Consider the following 22,907-nt stretch of genomic DNA (forward strand, 5'->3'; position numbering starts at 1 on the left):
CTTACATTTATTTTGAGAATTTGAGAGCTTAAAAGTGTTGTAAAAGGCTAGAAGTTCTTCTCTTTCTTTTCTTCGAAGTTTTAATCATTCAAGAGAGGAGTAGAAATCTGTAAGAGTTATCTCCTAAGCCCATCAAAAGGAGTAAAACTGTAAAAGGGTGGTTGACCTTCGTCTATTAATGGAAGGCCTCTAGTAGACGTCGGTGACCTCATCGGAGGAGGAAGCCAAAAGTGGATGTAGGTTAAGATTGACCGAACCACTCTAAATCTCGATTTGTATTTACATTTTGCTCTCTATCTTAACTGCAAACTGCCTCAATTGCTTTTTTTCAACTATACTTCGCTTAATCTTAAGTTGAAGAACTTTTCGAAACAAATTTTCATCGAAACGGTTTTTATCGTACGAACATCATTTTATATCGTCGAAAGTTTTCCGCTGCACTAATTCACCCCTCCCCCCCTCTCTTAGTGCTCTTGATCCTAACAACTAATATTAGAGCGAGGTTAACTCTCAATCGGATGAAAACCCAAGATAGATAGCATACGTCAAAAGCCAAGAGGGCCACTCTATTACACGTCTACCCATGTTCAATGGGATGGACTACACCTACTAGAAGACTCGAATGAGGATCTTCCTTATTTCCATTGATTTTGAACTTTGGAATCTTATTGAAAATGGATTTTCAAAGTCTTCTCTTCAAGTAATCGATTGGAATGAATTGGAGAAGAAGACTTTCGCTCTTAATGCAAAGGCTATGAATGTCTTATTTTGTGCGCTTGATAAAAATGAGTTCAATTATGTTTCGGTTTATGAAATTACATTTGATATTTAGCACACACTCGAAGTGACTCACGAAGGTACGAATAGAGTGAAAAAGTCAAAAATCAATCTTTTAATATATTCTTTTGAACTTTTTCGAATAGGCGACATGTACACCCGTTTCACAGATGTTGTCAATGGTCTAAAAGGACTCGGTAAAAGTTTTTCGGATTTTGAGCTCGTGAATAAGATTCTAAGATCCCTTCCAAAGAGTTGGGACGCTAAAGTCACTTCTATTCAAGAGGCTAAAGATTTAAACTTCCCTCTTGAAGAATTAATCATGTCATTAATGACATACGAAATGACTTGCAAAGCTCATGAAGAGCAAGAAGATATCCTTCCAAAGAATAGGAAGGATATGACACGTAGAACTTTAGAAGACCACTTTTGAGAAGACTCAAGTGATGAGGACTATGATGATGACTTGACACTTCTAACAAGGAGATTTAAAAAATTCATTAAAAGAAACAAGTTTAAAAATGACACAAAAAATAAATTTGAACCCAAGAAGGACCAAGTTATTTGCTACGAATGCAAGAAGCCGGGACACTACAAAAGTGATTGTCCCTAAGCCAAGAAGAGAACACCAAAGAAGAAGGTGCTCAAAGTAATGTGGGATGACTCAAGTGCGTCTGAAGAAGAGGAGTCCAACATCGAGCAAGTTGCTCACTACGCCCTAATGGCCATCGGAGAGGAGGTAACGAATTTAATTAAAGTAGATTTATCATTTGATGAATTATTAAATGCTTTTCATGACTTATTTGATGAATGCAAAATAATTAGTAGAAAATATAAATTGTTAAAAAAGGAGCATGATAGTCTTATTAGTAATTTTGATAAAATAAAAACTAAATATCATGATAGTTTAGCTCTATGTATAAAATGTGATGATCTAGAAACTCTCCAAAAGGAGAACTTACTACTTAAGGACACCCTGAAGAAATTCGAGGTTGGTAGCAAGTCTTTGAATATGATCCTTACAAATAAGGGTCACCTTCCTAAAAAAAGTAGAATCAGATTTGTGAGAAGTCCTCACCAAAATCCAACCACATTCATTAAAGACCCTATCTTACATGTTCGGCACAAAAGCAAATGCAACTTTTGTTACAAACATGGACATAGAACTTATCATTGACCATTCAAGAAAGTTAGTTCGAACAAACTGATTTGTGTCCCTAAAGGAACCATGATAAATTCTATGCAACATAATAAACAATTTAGCTCCGTTTTTTAGGCACCCAAAAGTAAATGGGTACCTAAAAATCATCCTTTCTTATAGAAACATACACCATCACAAGCTAGGAGCAAGAGATGGTACCTCAATAGTGGATACTCATGTCACGCCCCTCAAAATATCCATGATATTAAAACTTTCCACAAGCAAATCCAGGATCCAAACTAACATTTGAGGACACTGAAAAACATTCTATCAAATTTATATCTATAAAACCTGTGTAGTTTATAATCATATATCACATCACTCGATAATTCATATTTATGGCAATCCAAGCCAACTTAACAAACATGAACAACATTTATAAATTCACAAGCTATGTAATTTATACAATCATAACTCCAACCATTTACCACAAGTTCATATCATCGTAAACCAGACTTAACATTCCGAAATTCCAAATAAGAGAGATCTTCTAACATTTTTACAAGGTATATCCATTTCGGTTCATCGACAACATTTCATTATATACAAAATATACTTATACAACAATAACATAATGACCAACAAGACTTGCCCATAATTCTGAATAGCTCTCCACTGCCTCAGCCCAATTCAAACATCTCAAAGAGTGACAAGCTGACCTGAAAGATTTATATAACAATGGAGTGAGCTAAAAACAGCTCAGCAAGTGACAAAGCATATTCAGAACAAAAGGAATGATTTCAAACAAGTAAGGTATCATAATGCAAGGCAGAATACAAGAATTCTCGAGGATACCATCTCATTAGATACAAAATCGCAAATATCATTTCATTCATAAAATATTTGGTTCATAACAAATGGAGCATAAAGTAATTGGAGCATATCAATAGCGTACGAGATGTTCCGAAGCATATCAATGACAAATGGAACATTTCGGAACATATCAATGGTCTGTGAAGCATTTTGAAGCATATCAATGGCATAGGAAACATTTTGGAGCATATTAATACAAAATATGAAACATAAGCTCAGACGTCGTACCCTAGCATAGTGCATGTGAGGTTTAACTCAGTGGTGGCTCCACGCCGTGATGAGTTCTCGACTCCATCCACGGGTAGCCCTTTCCTACTCGAGCCCTCTCACCCTACCCAAGTGCTAGGTCGGCTCTGAATTTTATATCAAACAGATAGATGGTGAAGTGGGATTCCAAACATAATATGGTCCATCCATTTCTGAATGACCACCAAACATAATATAGAGCATCGCGGGCTCTAAGCACATACTCTTTACCATTTCTAGCAGAGGTCTAAATAATCCCACAAACACCAGAGTACAAAAGGTATTGTGAATAATAAATTGGGACAGTTGCCACTACCACAGCTGTCGTAGCCATCGCCACTGCCACTACCACAGTCGTAGCCACGACCGCAGCTACTGTCACAACAGTAGCCCCTTCCACTGCATTACTTCCTCCCTTCTCTCGTTCCTATTTTTTCTTTCCCAAACATAGCTATCGCAGACGCAGCCGCCACCACCGCAACCGCAATCACGGCTATAGCCCCTTTTTTTTTCCCTTTCCTTTCTTTCTCTTTCCCAAAAGCAGCTGCTGCAGCCACCACCGCTACCGCAGCCAATGTCGCAGCCACGGCCGCAGCCACCATAGCCACAGCCTCTTCTTCCTCCCCTGCTCTGTTTCCTCTCCTTCTCTTCCAGCTGCAGCTGCCACTGCCGCAGCTACCTCCCCTTCTCCTCTTCCTCTCTTCTTCCCTTTTCCTTTCTCTTCTTCTTCCTTTCCTTCTCTTCTTTCCCAGCTGCACTACCACTGCCTCTTCTTCCTCCCATGCTCATCTTCCTCTCCTTCTTTTCTTCCAACTGCAGCTGCCATCGCCGCAGCCGCAGCCCCTTCTTCCCCTTCTCTTCTTCCTCTCCTTCCCTTCTTCCTTCCTCTTCCTCTTTCCCTGCCACAGCTGCAGCTGCCACAGCCGCAGCCGCAGCTGCTTCTTTCCCTTATCCTCTTCCTTCTCCTTCCTTTCTTCTTCTTCTCTTCTTCCTCACCTTCTCTTCCTCTCCTTCTCTTCCAACTGCAGCTGCCACCGCCGCAGCCGTAGCTCCTCCTTTCCCTTCTCTTCTTCTCCTCTTCTTCTTCTCTCCTCCTCCCCGGCGTCACACACACCCTCTCTTCTGTTTCCTCTGCAGGAAACAGAGGTATCAAAACCTCTTCTTCTTCTCTTCCTCTTCTTCTTCTTCTCCTCTTCGAACGCCCCACACCTCTCCTCTGTTTCCACCTGTAGGAAATAGAGGTGTTGCAGTCCTAGCTGCTGCCACCTCTCGCTCCTCTACCACTTCCCTCTCTTTTTCTTCTTCTTCTATTCTTCTCTTCTCCCTCTTCTTCCTCATCTCTTCTTTTCTCTCTTCTTCTTTTCTTCTTCTCCTCTTCTTCCTTTCTCCTCCCCAACGCCCCACAGCTTCTCGCAACAGCCCTTGCCACAGCCACCTCCTCTTTTCTTCTTCTTCTTCTTCATCTTCTTCTTCTTCTTCTTCTTCTTCTTCTTCTTCTTCTTCTTCTTCTCCTCTTCTGCCCTTCTCCTCCCCGATGCCCCACACATGAACTCCTCTGTTTCCTCCTACACGAAACAGAGGTGCTGCAGCTATCTCTCTTCCCTCTCCCTCTTCCCTCTCTTCTTCTTCTTCTTCTTCTTTTCTTCTCTTCTCCCTCTTCTTCCTCTCTTCTTTTCCCTCTTCTTCTTCTTTTCTTCTCTTCTCCCTCTACTTCTCTTCTTCTTCTCCCCACGCCCCACAGCTCCTCTCTCTATTTCGGGAACAGAGAACGTGGGAGGCAATGGGATAAAACCGAAATTTTTGATTTTCTTTATTTTTTTCTTTTTGCAACTTAATAGTTTAGTCCTTGAAATTTCTATATTTACATATAGGTCCTCCAATTTACATATAAATCTTTATTAATAAATTTTCAAAAGTGAGGGATATTACACTCTCCCCCCCTTAAAAGAAAATTATTCCTCTAAATTGGTCATAGCTCAATCGATGAAAAGATGAGGATTATGATTTCTTTGTTTCCTCCTCCTGCTCTCAAATAGTTTTATCAATACAATACAATTACACAATTATCCAAGAATAATCGAAATATTCTCCTCCTTGATCCTCAATAGATGGTAACCCGAACTTCAATCAATCTTTGAAGATACTTGCGCACCTTGTAGTTAATCAAACAAGTCGTTACTTCAGAAAATACTCGTTTTTTTTTTATGGTCACCTGATTCAATTGTTTAAAATTAATGTAAAGTCTAAATGTTTCATCCATCTTTTTAACTAACATTGGAGCACCCCATGATGAAATATTAAACCAAATAAAATCCTCATTTAATAGTCCTTGTAGTTGCTTTTCCAATTCCACTTACTCAAATGATGTCATACTGTAGAGAGGCATAGATATTGGGATTATCCCAAAAACTAAATCAAAAGCAAAGTCACATTTGGAGGTAATCCGGGCAAGTCATTCTGTGATACATTAGGCAAGGAGATAAATCATGTCCAATACTCTCAAAATAAAAGATGGGCTGATCTAATATGTAAACAGTGATCATTTGTTATATAACAATCCATACTAGTATGATAAGAAGATAGCCAATTCATACCAAGTATAATATCAAAATTCCAAATCTCTAGGAGAACTAAATCTGCAAAAAGTTAAAGTTCTTTAATAAAAATCAGACAAGAGGACCAGATTCAAGTTCATTATCAGAGAATCTCTAATGATCGTATTTACATATAGCACATAATGCAGTGGTCTATGTTGAATACCCAAGTGATAAGTAAAATATTACGAATCAAATCGTAGATAGGACCCATGGTCAAACAAATATTTGCATTCTTTCATAAACATGCATAATACCTTCGACTACTAATTCAGAAGTTTTAGAATCATATTCAGTGATAGCATACACTCTAACATGGGTTGATGATTTAAGAGGCAATGACTCTTTCTTCTTGTTCAAAAATTCTTTTCATTGTTCTCATTAATGATTAGCCTCTACTTCCAATATAAGGTGGCAAAAGAAATCTTTCGATCATCAGAACAATTTTGTACATCAAATATTTTCTCTATTTGCATCATCCGTTTTTCTACCACCAATGAAATTAGGTTCACCATGCTTTCATTATGCTACTCTGATTTAGTATCCTCGATCAACCCTTTCATCACACTTAATTAATCAAAAGTAGATGAAGTAGGAGGACTAAATGTCCTCATCATCCTAGATCCCTACAATGCAACAAAGAAAATTTCCACCGATCATTATGTTGAATCTCGTATTTTGATGATGAAACCACTTGATATGTATTTATAATTTAAACTGTATTTTGAGTGATGTAGGTCTACTCGATCAGGATTAGACAGTTAACGCAGGAGGAATTGACGTTGCACTGGAGGAGATCACGTCAGGATATTGGACGGCAGAAGGCTTCGGACGTCGGGCATCGGGCCAAGGAGAGCGAAATTACGCCAAGGTTATCGGGGTTGCGAAGGTCAACCGTCGATTGGGCAACAAGCCACAAGAGAGGACGATGCGCTGAAGAATTGGACGAAGCGCCAACCAATGACGTGCCGGGCAACAGAATGTCAATTCGCGTTGTAATAATTGTCTAGATCGGAGTAGAGTTTTTACTTGTGTGTGCAGGATTAACAATGATAACGATGAAGACATAAAGCAAACAAAGTGTCAGAGTCAAGCGCGAAGGATTTGTTGTTAGTTCGAGAGTTCGACGGAAGTCCGAAGGTTCGTCAGGAATGCTACCGGAACTAGCCGAGAATGAGTAGGGAGCTTGCCGAAGGGTTTTTCGGAAGCTCGCCGGAAGGTTCGTTGGAAGTTCACGGAGCTCGCCGAGAAAGATCAGAGCTTGCCAAAGAAGCTCATCGGAACTCGCCAAGATCAAATCGTGAAGTCTAGGAGCTTGCCGGGAGTCCGTAGAATGGTTTCCGAGAGTTTATAGGAAGACCGCCGGAAGCTCGCCGAAAGAAGTCTTGACTTACAGACTTTGTAATAGCTTAGAAAATGTTTTTAAATTTATAGTTAGCACATTAATTAGGGTTAGGATTAGGTGTTAATCCTATAACCCAAGTAGGGGCCAATTTGGCCCGAGTTCGGACTGGTTTGGGCCAAGTTTGGAGCCCAACCAGTGAGCTGAATTGGCCTAGGCGGTGGCACCGCCCAGCACCCGAGAGCTGGGAGGTGGCACCGCTTGGCTGGGCGGTGGCACCGCCAGTCCACTATCAGTGTCAGACACTAACAGGCGGTGGCACCGCCACTAACAGGCGGTGGCACCGCCGGCCTCGGAAACCAAAGAGAATTCAAATTTTGGAGCCCAAATTTGAATCCTCTTGAGGCCTATAATTACCCCTCATTTCTCAGCAGAGAATACAACCTTTTGAGAAGCTAGAAGTTAAGAAAGGCTTTAGGAAAAGTCTTGTTTTCAATAGCTTGAGTGTTCACCTCCTTTCCTTTCATTGAAATCTTTGTAAAAGGGTGAACCACTTGTAAGAGGTTGTAAGAGGGGTGTAAGAAGGAGGTTGATATTCGCCTAGTAAAGGAAGATCGTTATTGGATGCCGATGGCCTCGACGGAAGAGGAATCGGAGGAGTGGATGTAGGTCACGATTGACCGAACCACTATAAACTACCATCTTCTCTGGTTTGCATTTACTTCCTGCTATTACCTTACTGCAAACCCCTTCAATAGCTTACTACCTTCAAGTTAATTCACCCCCCCCCCCCTCTTAGTGTCGCTCTGGTCCAAACAATTAGTATCAGAGCCCGGTATTTCTCATTTCGAATTTACACCCGAGAGAATTGGCTCTTCATGGCTTTCAAGGGGGTTTATCGGTTTTTCGTCCACCGTTGTTTAACGGATTGGACTACACTTATTGGAAAACTCGAATGAGAGTTTTCTTGATTTCTATAAATTTGGATTTATGGAATATCGTTGAAAACGGTTTTCAATTTCCCTCTAAACCGATGAACGAATGGTCGGATTTGAAGAAGTATTTTTCTTTAAACGCAAAGGCTATGAATGCCTTATTTTGCGCTTTGGACAAAAATGAGTTCAATCGGATTTCTATGTGCGAAAGGGCTTTTGATATTTAGCTACACTTGAAATAACGCACGAGGGAACTAGTAGAGTCAAAGACTCGAAAGTTAACATTTTAATGCATGATTTCGAGCTTTTTCGAATGAAACAGAGTGAAACCATTGTTGAGATGCACACCCATTTTACGGATGTCGTCAATGGTTTACAAGCTCTTGGCAAATGTTTCTCGAATTTTGAACTTGTTAGTAAAGTTTTACGATCACTTTCTAAAGCTTGGGAATCAAAAGTAACGGCAATACAGGAAACAAAAGATTTAAATATTTTTCCACTTGAAGAATTTATCGGCTCATTGATGACATATGAAATGGTGCGCAATGCACATGATGAACACAATGAACACTTGAACCACCTTCCATAGAACAGGAAGGATTTGGAACCCCGGACAAATGAATACCACTTGAGCGATGACTCAAGTGATGAGGACAATGATGAACTTGAACTTCGAACACTAAATCTTAATAAGTTTATTAAATAAAAATCTAAAATAAATAATGAACTTGAACGGAGGAAGAGGCCAAAGAAGAGGAAGGCAACCAAGGATGAATCAAGAACTTCCAAAGGTTAAACGGCGAATTGGGCTTTGACGGGCTTCAACTATAAGGTAAGTAACTCAACTCTCTTGAATTATTTTGAAATTACTTGAAGTTTTTCATGAGTTCTTAATTTAGATAGTAGGAATAGGAAATAAAAAATTATTTTTCAAAAATTATATCATGTTTTTCTTTTTAGCATCTTTAAAAAAATTAAAAATTTGATCATGAAAAGTATATTGCTAAGGTTTCATGTTATGTTTTGAAATGTTGAATGATGTATGCAACATTATGGATGATAGTTATATGATATGTGATAATGCTTAGGATTAATCCATGCATGTGTATTTTGATGATTTTATGTCATGCATGAGTTTTTGAAGTAAATGTTGATTTGATACTCTCATTTTGGATTAACATGTTTTTGGTTTAATCATTTTTATGACGAATTAAGATGACATTCTCATGACATATTAAGATGACATAGTGCATGTACATCTATGTATGAATTTATTGATAGTATTTTGATGATAGATGTGATATCATGATGTTTTGTTTTTGATGTGTTTGGTCTTGACGGCTTTATGACGAAACTTATGTTTTGACTTTAAATGATGATACAATGTTTTCACAAAAAGACTTGAACACCCTCACATGAAATCAATTGTATAAAATGAAAATAAATTTTATATTCTATTGAGATTAATGAATTTATTTTATCAATCTTGTGAATCTTATGAAAATAAACATGATGAATATTTTGAAAATAAATGAGTGTATCATGCATTTGGTCTTAATGATTTGTCTTGAACATACTTTTTGAAATCATATTTGATAATGAATATCAAGATATTAAAAGGATATTATCATGGAATCATGCTTGATAATTTATTTTACGAAATTTACTTTTCTATCTTGAATGTTGACATTTTTTTTTAAAGCAAAGGCATGCTCATAAGAAGCAAATCACATGAATAGAAATTTATAAAAATGAAATGTAATCCTCTATCTTATTGATTTTTCAATAAATCTATGCTTGTCATATATGAATTTATTGAATGTAATTTTGAGGATGATTTCAGATTTGACAAATGCTTGATTCGTATTTACGACATAAGATACATTTTAAATATGAATCATGTTTCAATCATGTTAAATGCTTCAATCATTTTCTATCTCTAGAGTTCTTGATTTCGATGAAATACAAGTGATAAATTCATTTATGATATGTTGTAAATCACTTGAATTATAAATAAGTTTTTTTTTTTTGATGTGTTAAAAGAATCACTTAAAAAGAAAATGCTTTTCCCATCTTATCGAGATTAATGATTTCATGATATTGTGTGAATCTCGAAATTGAGTTTGATGAAATAGTAATAATGTTATTCATGTTATGAATCTAAAAAATGATGATTTGATTATGATTTTTTTTAATTAACTTGAATGAAATTTTGTTTTAACCGAATCATGAACTTTCCCTTGACTTCTTGACTTAAGAATTTTGAAGAAACATGATGATTACTTGATGTTTGATTCTTGAAATTTCTTGTAAAATGTGATCTTGATAAGAATGTTTTAATTTGCTCTTTGTGCTATATATTTTCAAATGAATCATGAGCCTTGATATGATAATATAGAAATAACAAGATTTCTTTGCCTTGTATGTCTTGTGTGATGATTGTACATCAATTTGCTTTATTATGAATTATATGAATCTTGATCATGAACTTGTTAAGAAGAATTTTAATGAACCATGAATCATATCTTTGGTATTCACGAATTGATCCTTATTGATATCTTTCATGAATTCTTTGCATATTTGGCTTGTTGAATGGTTGAAAGTTTTGGCCATTGAGTTCTCCCTTCTTTTCGATAATGATAAAGGGGGAGTGAGTTTACTAGCCTGCATATTTCAAAGGAAGAAAAATTTGCTAGCTCGATCATTTCATTGAAAGAACTTGCTATCATAAACACTACCAATGAATTACAAATCTTGTAATATAAAGAGAAGCAAAGAATTGCTATTTCGAAAGAAGCAAAAAAATACAAAACTTAGAAAACTTGCAATATAATTGCTCTTGCCATGCTTTGTATCAAAAATAGGTTGATATCCTTAAAAGCATCGCATTAAAGTTTTTAGTGTATCGCAATGTATCACATGTATCACAAATTGAAAATTTTGAGACTATTATCATATCATGTTTAACAATTGATATCTTTCATTGATATGTTAAATTATCATCTCATGATATATCGCATAATTATATCATGTTTTGCGATTGTATCATATGATCTTTACTGAATTTTCACATTGATATCCTTTATGATAGGATTTCTTTGCATTATTGTCTTGTATGCTTCATGTGATAATATGAATACATGAAACACTTATGATATAATTTTTATACAATTTCGTGTATTCATAAAATATTTATCTCATCACCCAATAACTCTTCTTGATATTCCTTATGAGATGAAATGAAATAATGCATGAAATACAAATGAGAAGTCAATGATCATGCATGATAGGATGTAATGAATTTTGACATTTAGATACCATCATTTGAATAGCTATGATCATGTTGCCAAAATGATATATCATGAATGCTTGAATATCATGTTTAATATGCTCATAATGATGATTTGGTATCGTGCATAAAAAAAAAAAGAAAAAAAAAAAGTAATGTTAATGAATTTGTGCATTGAAACTATAATGATGCACAAAGAAGAATGATTACTTAAGTTTGTCATGATTTAGAAATTGATGTAAAGGGTTTTTCCCTTCTTTTTGACAATGACAAAGGGGGAGATAGATTGCTAGCACAATTCAAGAAAAAAGCAAAATTTGCATTCTCAAAAGAGAAGAAATTGCTATCTTGAACATCACCAAGAATTGCTAGCTTGAAACATCAAGAAAAAGCAAAAATGTGCTATCGTGCCTATCTCAAGAAAAGCAAATATGCCAACTTGCATATATTTGAATTTGCTAGCTTATAAAACTTGCATATTTCAAGAAGCAAGAGTTGCTTTCTTGAACATCTCTAAATTGCTAGTTTGTAAGTTCTAAAACATTGTAAAATTGCTAGATTGCATGATAATAAAAATTTAATATTATGTTTTTCATGCAATGAGTTGAACCCATATAACAAACACTTGATTGTGGTACTTCTCCTTTTTGTTGATGACAAAGGGGGAGAAGTGTAATATCCCTCACTTTTGAAAATTATTAATAAAGATTTATTTATAAATCGGAGGACCTATATGTAAATATGGAAATTTCAAGGACTAAACTGTTAAGTTGTAAAAAGAAGAAAATAAAGAAAACCGAAAATTTCGGTTTTATCCCACTGCCTCCCACGCACTCTCTGTTTCTTCGAGAAACAGAGAGGAGCGATGGGGCGTGAGGAGAGAAGAAAGAAGAAGAAGAGGGAAAAGAAAGAGGAGGAAGAGGGAGAAGAGAAGAAAAGAAGTAGAAGAAGAAGAGAGGGAAGATGGAGAGGAGAGGGAGCGGCAGCAGCAGCAGCTAGGGCTGCTGCACCTCTGTTTCCCGCAGGTGGAAACAGAGGAGAGTATGTGTGGGGCGTTGGGGAGGAGAGGAGAAGAGAAGAAGAAGAAGAAGAAGAAGAAGAAGGAGAAGAAGAAGAAGAAGAAGAGAGGAGGATAGCTGCAGTAGGGCTGCAGCGAGGAGGTGTGTGGCGTTGGGGAGGAAAAGGGAAGAGGAGAAGAAGAGAAGGAGAAGAAGAGGGAAAAGAGAGGGAAGAGGGAGAGGAGCGAGAGGTGGCAGCAGCTAGGGCTGCAGCACCTCTGTTTCCTGCAGGTGGAAACAGAGGTGAGGTGTGGGGCGTTCGAAGAGGAGGGGAAGGAGAAGAGGAAGAGAAGAAGAAGAGGAAGCAGGAGAAGAGGTTGTGATACCTCTGTTTCCTGCAGAGGAAACAGAGGAGAGGGTGTGTGTGACGCCGGGGAGGAGGGAAAAAGAAGAGGAGAAGAAGAGAAGGGGAAGGAGGAACTGCGGCTGCGGCGGTGGAAGCTGCAGCTGGAAGAGAAGGAGAGGAAGAGATGGTGAGGAAGAAGAGAAGAAGTAGAAGCGGGAGAAGAGATGGCACCTCTGTTTCCTGCAGGAGGAAACAGAGGAAAAGAGGTGCTGTTCATCGGGGAGAAGAAGGGGAGGAAGGAGAAGAAGAGAAGAAGAAGAAAGGAAGGAGGAGGAAGAGGAGAAGGGAAAGAAGTAGCTGCGGCTGCGGCTGTTGCAGCTGCAGTTGTGGCAGGGAAAGAGGAAGAGGAAGGAAGAAGGGAAGGGGAGGAAGAAGGGGCTGCGGCTGCTGCGATGGCAGCTGCAGTTGGAAGAGAAGAAGGAGAGGAAGATGGCAGGGGAGGAAGAACAGGTTGTGGCCGCGGCTGAGGCTCCGACTGCAACCGTGCAGCTGGGAAAGAAGAGAAGGAAAGGAAGAAGAAGAGAAAGGGGAGGAGAGGAAGAAGAGAGGAAGAGGAGAAGGGGTGGCAGCTGCGGCAGTGGCAGCTGCAGTTGGAAGAGAAGAAGGAGAGGAAATAGAGTAGCGGAGGAAGAAGAGGCTGCGGTTGTGGTGGCTGCGGCCATGGTTGCGACTGCGAAAGAAAAGAAAGGGGGAAAAAGGGGCTGCGGACGGGATTACGGCCGCAGCGGCAGCGACTGCGTATGTAGCAGTTATTGTCTGCGAGAGAAGAGGAGGAAGGAAGGTAGTGCGGTGGAAGGGGCTGCGATTGTGGCAGCGGTAGCGACGGCGGTTGTGGCAGCTACATTTGGGAAAGAAAAAGAAGGAATGAGAGTAAGAGAGAGCAGGTGACTGTGCCTCGATGTTCGACACGTGGTGTAGTTGCGAAGAAAGGAAGAAAACGGGAGCACAAAACGAAACAGAGAGAGGACACGGAGGAAAAGTAGAAGGATTTGGGCTAGCACCTTCTTTGGATCTTCAGATCGGAATCTTTGAAAGGCAAGTTCCCTGATCGTTTCTCCTATAATTGCTTTGATATTTCTTATTGCAAGTTCCCGATTCGTTCCTCCTGTAATTGTTCTAATCTTTCCTATTGCAAGTATCCTGATCTTTCCTTACTGTAATTTGATCTCTACATTTGATTTGAATATGTGGAACTTGAATTGTTCTAGCCTTGCATTTGATATATCTCTTGTTTAGAGATATCGATCCGAATCTATGCAACTTCTGATATTCTGACCCTTCTACTTTGTTATGGCTATAACATCATGTATTGACCTCTGATTTGGACGAAACTTATTTGATCAGAATATAGACTCATAAACCTTTGTTTTGATAGCTTATTTTAAGAATTCGGAGTAAGTTTGTCTACCCAAACTTCTGTTTCAAAGGAGCCTACAGATTCTGCAAAACAGGGATCGTAATTTCTGACATTTTGATACTGAACTGCTTATAAGTCCCTGTTGCAAACATTGATTTACTCAAAGCTTATTTCATTGGAAACCAGACTCATAGATCTTTCTTTTGATATATGGATTGAAAGATTTAGAATCCAAACACCTGCATAGTTATCTGTTGAATCTGACATTATGAATTCTGCCAAACAGATATTTTGTTCTACGACCCTTGTTTACCAAATTATTTGTAACTCTCTCTATTGGACAGTTCAATTCATAAAAAGCCTGTCTTATCTGAAAGTATAATCCAATGATTTATTTCTGAGTCAATTGGAGCACGATTGATAGTTTGAATCATTTGTTCAATGTGCCTCTTGTATTCCGCCAGAAATCGAGCTTTGGTCGATTTCTAATATTCTGGTTTCATTCCCTTGGAAATTGATATCCCTTGGCCTTCTTATTCAATTGAGCTTTATAGTACTGCTCTGAATTATTGTATGCTCTTGTCCTTAAAGTTATTTGCATTCTTGAAAACTATTGTGTACCGTTTAAGCTATATCGTATTGACTTCTATAAGCACATGTTTAACCCATGATTCCGCATTTGCTTTCGATGTGTGCCTATTCTAGTTTCATTTCCTTTGGATATTTGAATTTGTCTAACCTTCTTATTGGAATTGAGCTAAATATAATTGCTTGGAATCCTTGTACACTCTTGTTTTCATTTCATTCCAAATCTGAATACATTTGTGAGAGATTTGTTCTTTGTTTCGTATTGTCTCGAAAAGGCACATGTAAGCTTTGTTGTTCCGCGTGTGCTTCCGATATATGCTACTTATTGTTGAAACTGCCCTTTTGTACTCTGGTGTGTGGGATTGTCTGGACCTTTGTCAGAAATGGTAAAGGGTATGCGCTATTTGCCCGCTATGTAGGGTCCCGTTATGTGGGATATTCTGGACCTTTGCCAGAAATGGTAAAGGGTATGCGCTTGTTGCCCGTTATGTGGGTATGTGATTAGAGCATGCGATGCTCTGCCGGCCCCCTTTGACTTCACCTAGACGTGGTTGGATGGAGCTCCTAGACGTGGGATACTTTTGTCAGGTGGTCATTCAGAAATGGATGTATCACATTCTGACTGAGATCCCACTACACCTTCTGTATGTTTGATATGATATCCAGTGCTTTGGTTATGTGTTTCTGTACATGCTTTGGATAAGATTGATATGTTTGCAACGTCAAAGACGACGTTTGAGCTTCTGTACGGTATTTGTTATTGATATGCTCTGAAATATTTCATCCACTGTTGATATGTTTCGAAATATTCCATATGTCGTTGATATGCTCCGGAACATTTCATACGCCATTGATATGCTCCAATTACTCTGTGCTCCATTTGCTATGAACTGATATGTTCTGAATTGTCCTAGCTGCCATTGATATGCTCCAATTACTCTATGCTCCATTTGTTATGAATCAAATATGTTTTGAATGACATGATACATATGATTTTGTATCTAATGAGATGGTATCCTTGAGAATTCTTGTATTCTGCCTTATATTATGATACCTTACTCGTTTGAAACCGTTCCTTTTGTTCTGAATATGTTTTGTCACTTGTTGAGCCGTTTTTGGCTCACTCCGGTGTTATATAAATCTTTCAAGTCAGCGTGTCACTCTTCGAGATGTTTGATTTGGGTTGAGGCAGTGGATAGCTATTCAGAATTATGGGCAAGTCTTGTTGGTTGTTATGTTATTGTTGTATAAGCATATTTTGTATGTAATGAAATGTTGTTGATGAATCGAAATGGATATACTGTGTAAAAGTGTTAGAAGATCTCTCTTATTTGGAATTTCGAAATGTTAAGCCTAATTTATGATGATATGAACTTGTGGTGAATAATTGGAGTTCTGATTGTATAATTTATTTAGCTTGTGGATTTATAAATGTTGTTCATGTTTGTCAAGTTGGCTTGGGTTGCCATAAATGTGAATTATCGAGTGATGTGATATATGATTTTAAAATGCACAGGTTTTATGGATGTGAATTTGATTGAATGTTTTTCAGTGTCCTCAAACGTTAGTTTGGATCCTGGATTGGTCTGTGATGAAAATTTTAAAAATTATGGATATTTTGAGGGGCGTGACAGAGGTGGTATCAGAGCCAGGTTTGAGGATTACTGAAATATTTGATATGTTGATGTGCAAAATATATTGAGGTCTAATGAACTTTAGTGATTGGTGGAAAATTTTCTTTGATGCATTTTAGGAATCTGGGATGATGAGGACATTTGGTCCTCCTATTTCATTTTGTTTCTGATTAATTAAGGGGAATGAAAGGATGGATTGGGGATATTGAATCAAAGTGGCGCAGCAGAAGCATGATGAACCTAATTTCATTGGTGGTAGAAAAATGGATGATGCAAATGGAGAAGATATTTTATATACAAAATTGTTCTAATGATCAAAAGATTTCTTTTGCTACCTTATATTGGAAGTAAAGGCTGCTTATTATTGGCAGCAATGAAAAGAATTTTTGGAGATATGTGGCAAGAATGATAAGGATAAGTTTAGCAATAAAAATATGATTGGAAATGAATCAGAAAGTAATACCAAGAGGGTCAAGACATTTGGATTTGAAATGGGAAGTCACCACAAAAGACTCAATCAGGTGTGAATTGCAAGTTAAATTATGAAACAAGTTTATGTTTGTGCGTGACTAGAGCCTATTTTGCTTGTGGAAAGTTTGATCATAAAATAAAAGTTTGCCCGTTGAACATGAAGAAAGAGTCACTGCCTCTTAAATCATCTGCCCATGTCAGAGTGTATGCTATCACTGAATATGATTCTGAAACTTCTGAAATTAGTGACCGAAGGTATTATGCATGTTTATGAAAGAATGCAAATATTTGTTCGACCATGGGTCCAATCTACGATTTGATTCGTAATATTTTGCTTATCACTTGGGCATTCAACCTAGACCACTGCATTATGTGCTATATGTAAATACGATCATTAGAGATTCTTTGATAACAGACTTGAATTTGGTCCTCTTGTCTGATTTTTATTGGGGAACTTGAACTTTTTGCTGATTTAGTTCTCCTAAGGATTTGGAGTTTTGATATTATACTTGGTATGGATTGACTATCTTCCTATCATACCAGTATGGATTGGTATATAACAAATGATCACTTTTTGTACATTTGATCAGCCGATCTTTTATTTTGAAAGTATTGGACATGATTTATCTCCTTGCCTAATGTATCCCAGAATGACTTGCTTGGATTACCTCCAAACGTGACTTTGCTTTTGATTTGGCCTTTAGGATAATCTCAATATCTAAGCCTCTCTACAGAATGATATCAGTAAGTGGAATTAGAAAAACAACTACAAGGATTATTAAATGAGGATTTTATTTGGTTTAATATTTTATCATGGGGTGCTCTAGGGTTAGTTAAAAAGATGGATGGAATATTGAGGCTTCGTATTGATTATAGACAATTGAATCAGGTGACCATAAAAAATGAGTAATTTCTGAAGTAACGACTTGCTTGATTAACTGCAGGGTGCGCAAGTATTTTTAGAAATTGATTGAAGGTCGGGTTACCGTCTATTGAGGATCAAGGAGGAGAATATTTTGGTCACTCGTGGATAATTATGTAATTGTATTGTATTGATGAAACTATTTAAGAGCACGAGGAGGAAATAAAGATATCATAATCCTCATCTTTTCATCGATTGCGCTATGATCAATTTAGAGGACTAAATTTTCTTTTAAGGAGGGGAGAGTGTAATATCCCTCACTTTTGAAAATTATTAATAAAGATTTATTTATAAATCGGAGGACCTATATGTAAATATGGAAATTTCAAGGACTAAACTGTTAAGTTGTAAAAAGAAGAAAATAAAGAAAACCGAAAATTTCGGTTTTATCCCACCGCCTCCCACACACTCTCTGTTTCTTCGAGAGGAGCGGTGGGGCGTGAGGAGAGAAGAAAGAAGAAGAAGAGGGAAAAGAAGAGAGGAGGAAGAGGGAGAAGAGAAGAAAAGACGAAGAAGAAGAAGAGAGGGAAGGTGGAGAGGAGAGGGAGAGGCAGCAGCAGCAGCTAGGGCTGCTGCACCTCTGTTTCCCGCAGGTGGAAACAGAGGAGAGTATGTGTGGGACGTTGGGGAGGAGAGGAGAAGAGAAGAAGAAGAAGAAGAAGAAGAAGAAGAAGGAGAAGAAGAAGAAGAAGAAGAAGAAGAAGAGAGGAGGATAACTGCAGCAGGGCTGCAGCGAGGAGGTGTGTGGCGTTGGGGAGGAAAAGGGAAGAGGAGAAGAAGAGAAGGAGAAGAAGAGGGAAAAGAGAGGGAAGAGGGAGAGGAGCGAGAGGTGGCAGCAGCTAGGGCTACAGCACCTCTGTTTCATGCAGGTGGAAACAGAGGTGAGGTGTAGGGCGTTCGAAGAGGAGGGGAAGGAGAAGAGGAAGAGAAGAAGAAGAGGAAGCAGGAGAAGAGGTTGTGATACCTCTGTTTCCTGCAGAGGAAACAGAGGAGAGGGTGTGTGTGACGCCGGGGAGGAGGAGGGAAGAAGAAGAGGAGAAGAAGAGAAGGGGAAGGAGGAGCTGCGGCTGCGGCGGTGGAAGCTGCAGCTGGAAGAGAAGGAGAGGAAGAGATGGTGAGGAAGAAGAGAAGAAGTAGAAGCGGGTGAAGAGATGGCACCTCTGTTTCCTGCAGGAGGAAACAGAGGAAAAGAGGTGCTGTTCATCGGGGAGAAGAAGGGGAGGAAGGAGAAGAAGAGAAGAAGAAGAAAGGAAGGAGGAGGAAGAGGAGAAGGGAAAGAAGTAGCTGCGGCTGCGGCTGTGGCAGCTGCAGTTGTGGCAGGGAAAGAGGAAGAGGAAGGAAGAAGGGAAGGGGAGGAAGAAGGGGCTGCGGCTGCTGCGATGGCAGCTGCAGTTGGAAGAGAAGAAGGAGAGGAAGATGAGCAGGGGAGGAAGAACAGGTTGTGGCCGCGGCTGAGGCTGCGACTGCAACCGTGCAGCTGGGAAAGAAGAGAAGGAAAGGAAGAAGAAGAGAAAGGGGAGGAGAGGAAGAAGAGAGGAAGAGGAGAAGGGGTGGCAGCTGCGGTAGTGGCAGCTGCAGTAGGAAGAGAAGAAGGAGAGGAAATAGAGTAGCGGAGGAAGAAGAGGCTGCGGTTGTGGTGGCTGCGGCCATGGTTGCGACTGCGACTGCGACTGCGGCAGTTGCAGCTGGGAAAGAAAAGAAAGGGGGAAAAAGGGGCTGCGGACGGGATTGCGGCCGCAGCGGCAGCGACTGCGTATGCAGCAGTTATTGTCTGCGAGAGAAGAGGAGGAAGGAAGGTAGTGCGGTGGAAGGGGCTGCGATTGTGGCAGCGGTAGCGGCGGCGGCTGTGGCAGCTACGTTTGGGAAAGAAAAAGAAGGAATGAGAGTAAGAGAGAGCAGGTGACTGTGCCTCGATGTTCGACACGTGGTGTAGTTGCGAAGAAAGGAAGAAAACGGGAGCACAAAACGAAACAAAGAGAGGACACGGAGGAAAAGTAGAAGGATTTGGGCTAGCACCTTCTTTGGATCTTCGGATCGGAATCTTTGAAAGGCAAGTTCCCTGATCGTTTCTCCTATAATTGCTTTGATATTTCTTATTGCAAGTTCCCGATTCATTCCTCCTGTAATTGTTCTAATCTTTCCTATTGCAAGTATCTTTATCTTTCCTTACTGTAATTTGATCTCTACATTTGATTTGAATATGTGGAACTTGAATTGTTCTAGCCTTGCATTTGATATATCTCTTGTTTAGACATATCGATCCGAATCTATGCAACTTTTGATATTCTGACCCTTCTACTTTGTTATGGCTATAACTTCATGTATTGACCTCTGATTTGGACGAAACTTATTTGATCAGAATATAGACTCATAAACCTTTGTTTTGATAGCTTATTTTAAGAATTCGGAGTAAGTTTGTCTACCCAAACTTTTGTTTCAAAGGAGCCTACAGATTCTGCAAAACAGGGATCGTAATTTCTGACCTTTTGATACTGAACTGCTTATAAGTCCCTGTTGCAAACATTGATTTACTCAAAGCTTATTTCATTGGAAACCAGACTCATAGATCTTTCTTTTGATATATGGATTGAATGATTTGGAATCCAAACACCTGTCTAGTTATCTGTTGAATCTGACATTATGAATTCTGCCAAACAGAGATTTTGTTCTACGACCCTTGTTTACCAAATTATTTGTAACTCTCTCTATTGGACAGTTCAATTCATATGAAGCCTGTCTTATCTGAAAGTATAATCCAATGATTTATTTCTGAGTCAATTGGAGCACGATTGATAGTTTGAATCATTTGTTCAATGTGCCTCTTGTATTCCGCCAGAAATCGAGCTTTGGTCGATTTCTAATATTCTGGTTTCATTCCTTTGGAAATTGATATCCTTTGGCTTTCTTATTCAACTGAGCTTTATAGTACTGCTCTGAATTCTTGTATGCTCTTGTCCTTAAAGTTATTTGCATTCTTGAAAACTATTGTGTAACGTTTAAGCTATATCGTATTGACTTCTATAAGCACATGTATAACCCATGATTCCGCATTTGCTTTCGATGTGTGTCTATTCTAGTTTCATTGCCTTTGGATATTTGAATTTGTCTAACCTTCTTATTGGAATTGAGCTAAATATGATTGCTTGGAATCCTTGTACACTCTTGTTTTCATTTCATTCCAAATCTGAATATATTTGTGAGAGATTTGTTCTTTGTTTCGTATTGTCTCGAAAAGGCACATGTAAGCTTCGTTGTTCCGCGTGTGCTTCCGATATATGCTACTTATTGTTGAAACTGCCCTTTTGTACTCTGGTGTGTGGGATTGTCTGGACCTTTGCCAGAAATGGTAAAGGGTATGCGCTATTTGCCCGCTATGTGGGGTCCCGTTATGTGGGATATTCTGGACCTTTGCCAGAAATGGTAAAGGGTATGCGCTTGTTGCCCGCTATGTGGGTATGTGATTAGAGCCTGCGATGCTCTGCCGGCCCCCTTTGACTTCACCTAGACGTGGGTGGATGGAGCTCCCAAACGTGGGAGACTTTTGTCAGGTGGTCATTCAGAAATGGATGAATCACATTCTGACTGAGATCCCACTACACCTTCTGTATGTTTGATATGATATCCAGAGCTTTGGTTATGTGTTTCTGTACATGCTTTGGATAAGATTGATATGTTTGCAACGTCAAAGACGACGTTTGAGCTTCTGTACGGTATTTGTTATTGATATGCTCTGAAATATTTCATCCACTGTTGATATGTTTCGAAATGTTCCATATGTCGTTGATATGCTCCGGAACATTTCATACGCCATTGATATGCTCCAATTACTCTGTGCTCCATTTGCTATGAACTGATATGTTCTGAATTATCCTATCTGCCATTGATATGCTCCAATTACTCTATGCTCCATTTGTTATGAATCAAATATGTTTTGAATGACATGATACATATGATTTTGTATCTAATGAGATGGTATCCTTGAGAATTCTTGTATTCTACCTTATATTATGATACCTTACTCATTTGAAACCGTTCCTTTTGTTCTGAATATGTTTTGTCACTTGCTGAGCCGTTTTTGGCTCACTCCGTTGTTATATAAATCTTTCAGGTCAGCGTGTCACTCTTCGAGATGTTTGATTTGGGTTGAGGCAGTGGATAGCTATTCAGAATTATGGGCAAGTCTTGTTGGTTGTTATGTTATTGTTGTATAAGCATATTTTGTATGTAATGAAATGTTGTTGATGAATCGAAATGGATATACTGTGTAAAAGTGTTAGAAGATCTCTCTTATTTGGAATTTCGAAATGTTAAGCCTAATTTATGATGATATGAACTTGTGGTGAATAGTTGGAGTTCTGATTGTATAATTTATTTAGCTTGTGGATTTATAAATGTTGTTCATGTTTGTCAAGTTGGCTTGGGTTGCCATAAATGTGAATTATCGAGTGATGTGATATATGATTTTAAAATGCACAGGTTTTATGGATGTGAATTTGATTGAATGTTTTTCAGTGTCCTCAAACGTTAGTTTGGATCCTGGATTGGTCTGTGATGAAAATTTTAAAAATTATGGATATTTTGAGGGGCGTGACAAGAAGTATGTTGATGACATGACATGTGATGTATAAGTTTATGCATATGTTCATGATGATGTGTTGCAAGTATTCATAATGAATATTGCAATGATTTGAATTCAGTTTGAATTCAAGGTTCTATCAATATGGCATATTGATAGGGGGAGTTTGTTTAAACTCCGGGAGTTAAGGTTAACTCCATCATCAAGTGGTTGTCATCATCAAAAAGGGGGAGATTGTTGAATCTCGTATTTTGATGATGAAACCACTTGATATGTGTTTATAATTTAAACTACATTTTGAGTGATGCAGGTCTACTCGATCATGATTAGACAGTTTAACGCTGGAGGAATTGACGATGCACCGGAGGAGATCACGTCAGGATATTGGATGGCAGAAGGCTTCGGACATTGGGCATCGGGCCAAGGAGAGCGGAATTACGCCAAGGATATCGGGGTTGCGGAGGTCAACCATCGAGGCAACAAGCCGCAAGAGAGGATGATGCGCTGAAGAATCGGACGAAGCGCCAACCAATGACATGCCAGGCAACAGAATGTCAATTCGCTTTGTAATAATTGTCTAGATCGGAGTAGAGTTTTTACTTGTGTGTGCAGGATTAACTATGATAACAATGAAGACATAAAGCGAAACAAAGTGTCGGAGTCAAGCGCGAAGGATTTGTTGCGAGTTCGAGTGTTCGACGGAAGTCCGAAGGTTCGTCGGGAATGCTGCCGGAACTAGCCGAGAATGAGTAGGGAGC

General features: G+C 38.8%; 1 long non-coding RNA gene across 1 annotated transcript; it reads left to right on the top strand.

Annotated features, from left to right (window-relative positions):
• The first annotated feature begins 12,191 nt into the window (after positions 1–12,191).
• On the top strand, positions 12,192–21,944 carry LOC135674065 (uncharacterized). The gene is made up of 2 exons (XR_010513496.1): positions 12,192–19,623; positions 21,682–21,944. It is a non-coding gene; the product is annotated as an uncharacterized LOC135674065 (long non-coding RNA).
• Positions 21,945–22,907: the final 963 nt, after the last annotated feature.

This window comes from Musa acuminata, chromosome BXJ1-5, assembly GCF_036884655.1.
Source record: "Musa acuminata AAA Group cultivar baxijiao chromosome BXJ1-5, Cavendish_Baxijiao_AAA, whole genome shotgun sequence".
Classification (NCBI taxonomy): Eukaryota; Viridiplantae; Streptophyta; class Magnoliopsida; order Zingiberales; family Musaceae; genus Musa; species Musa acuminata.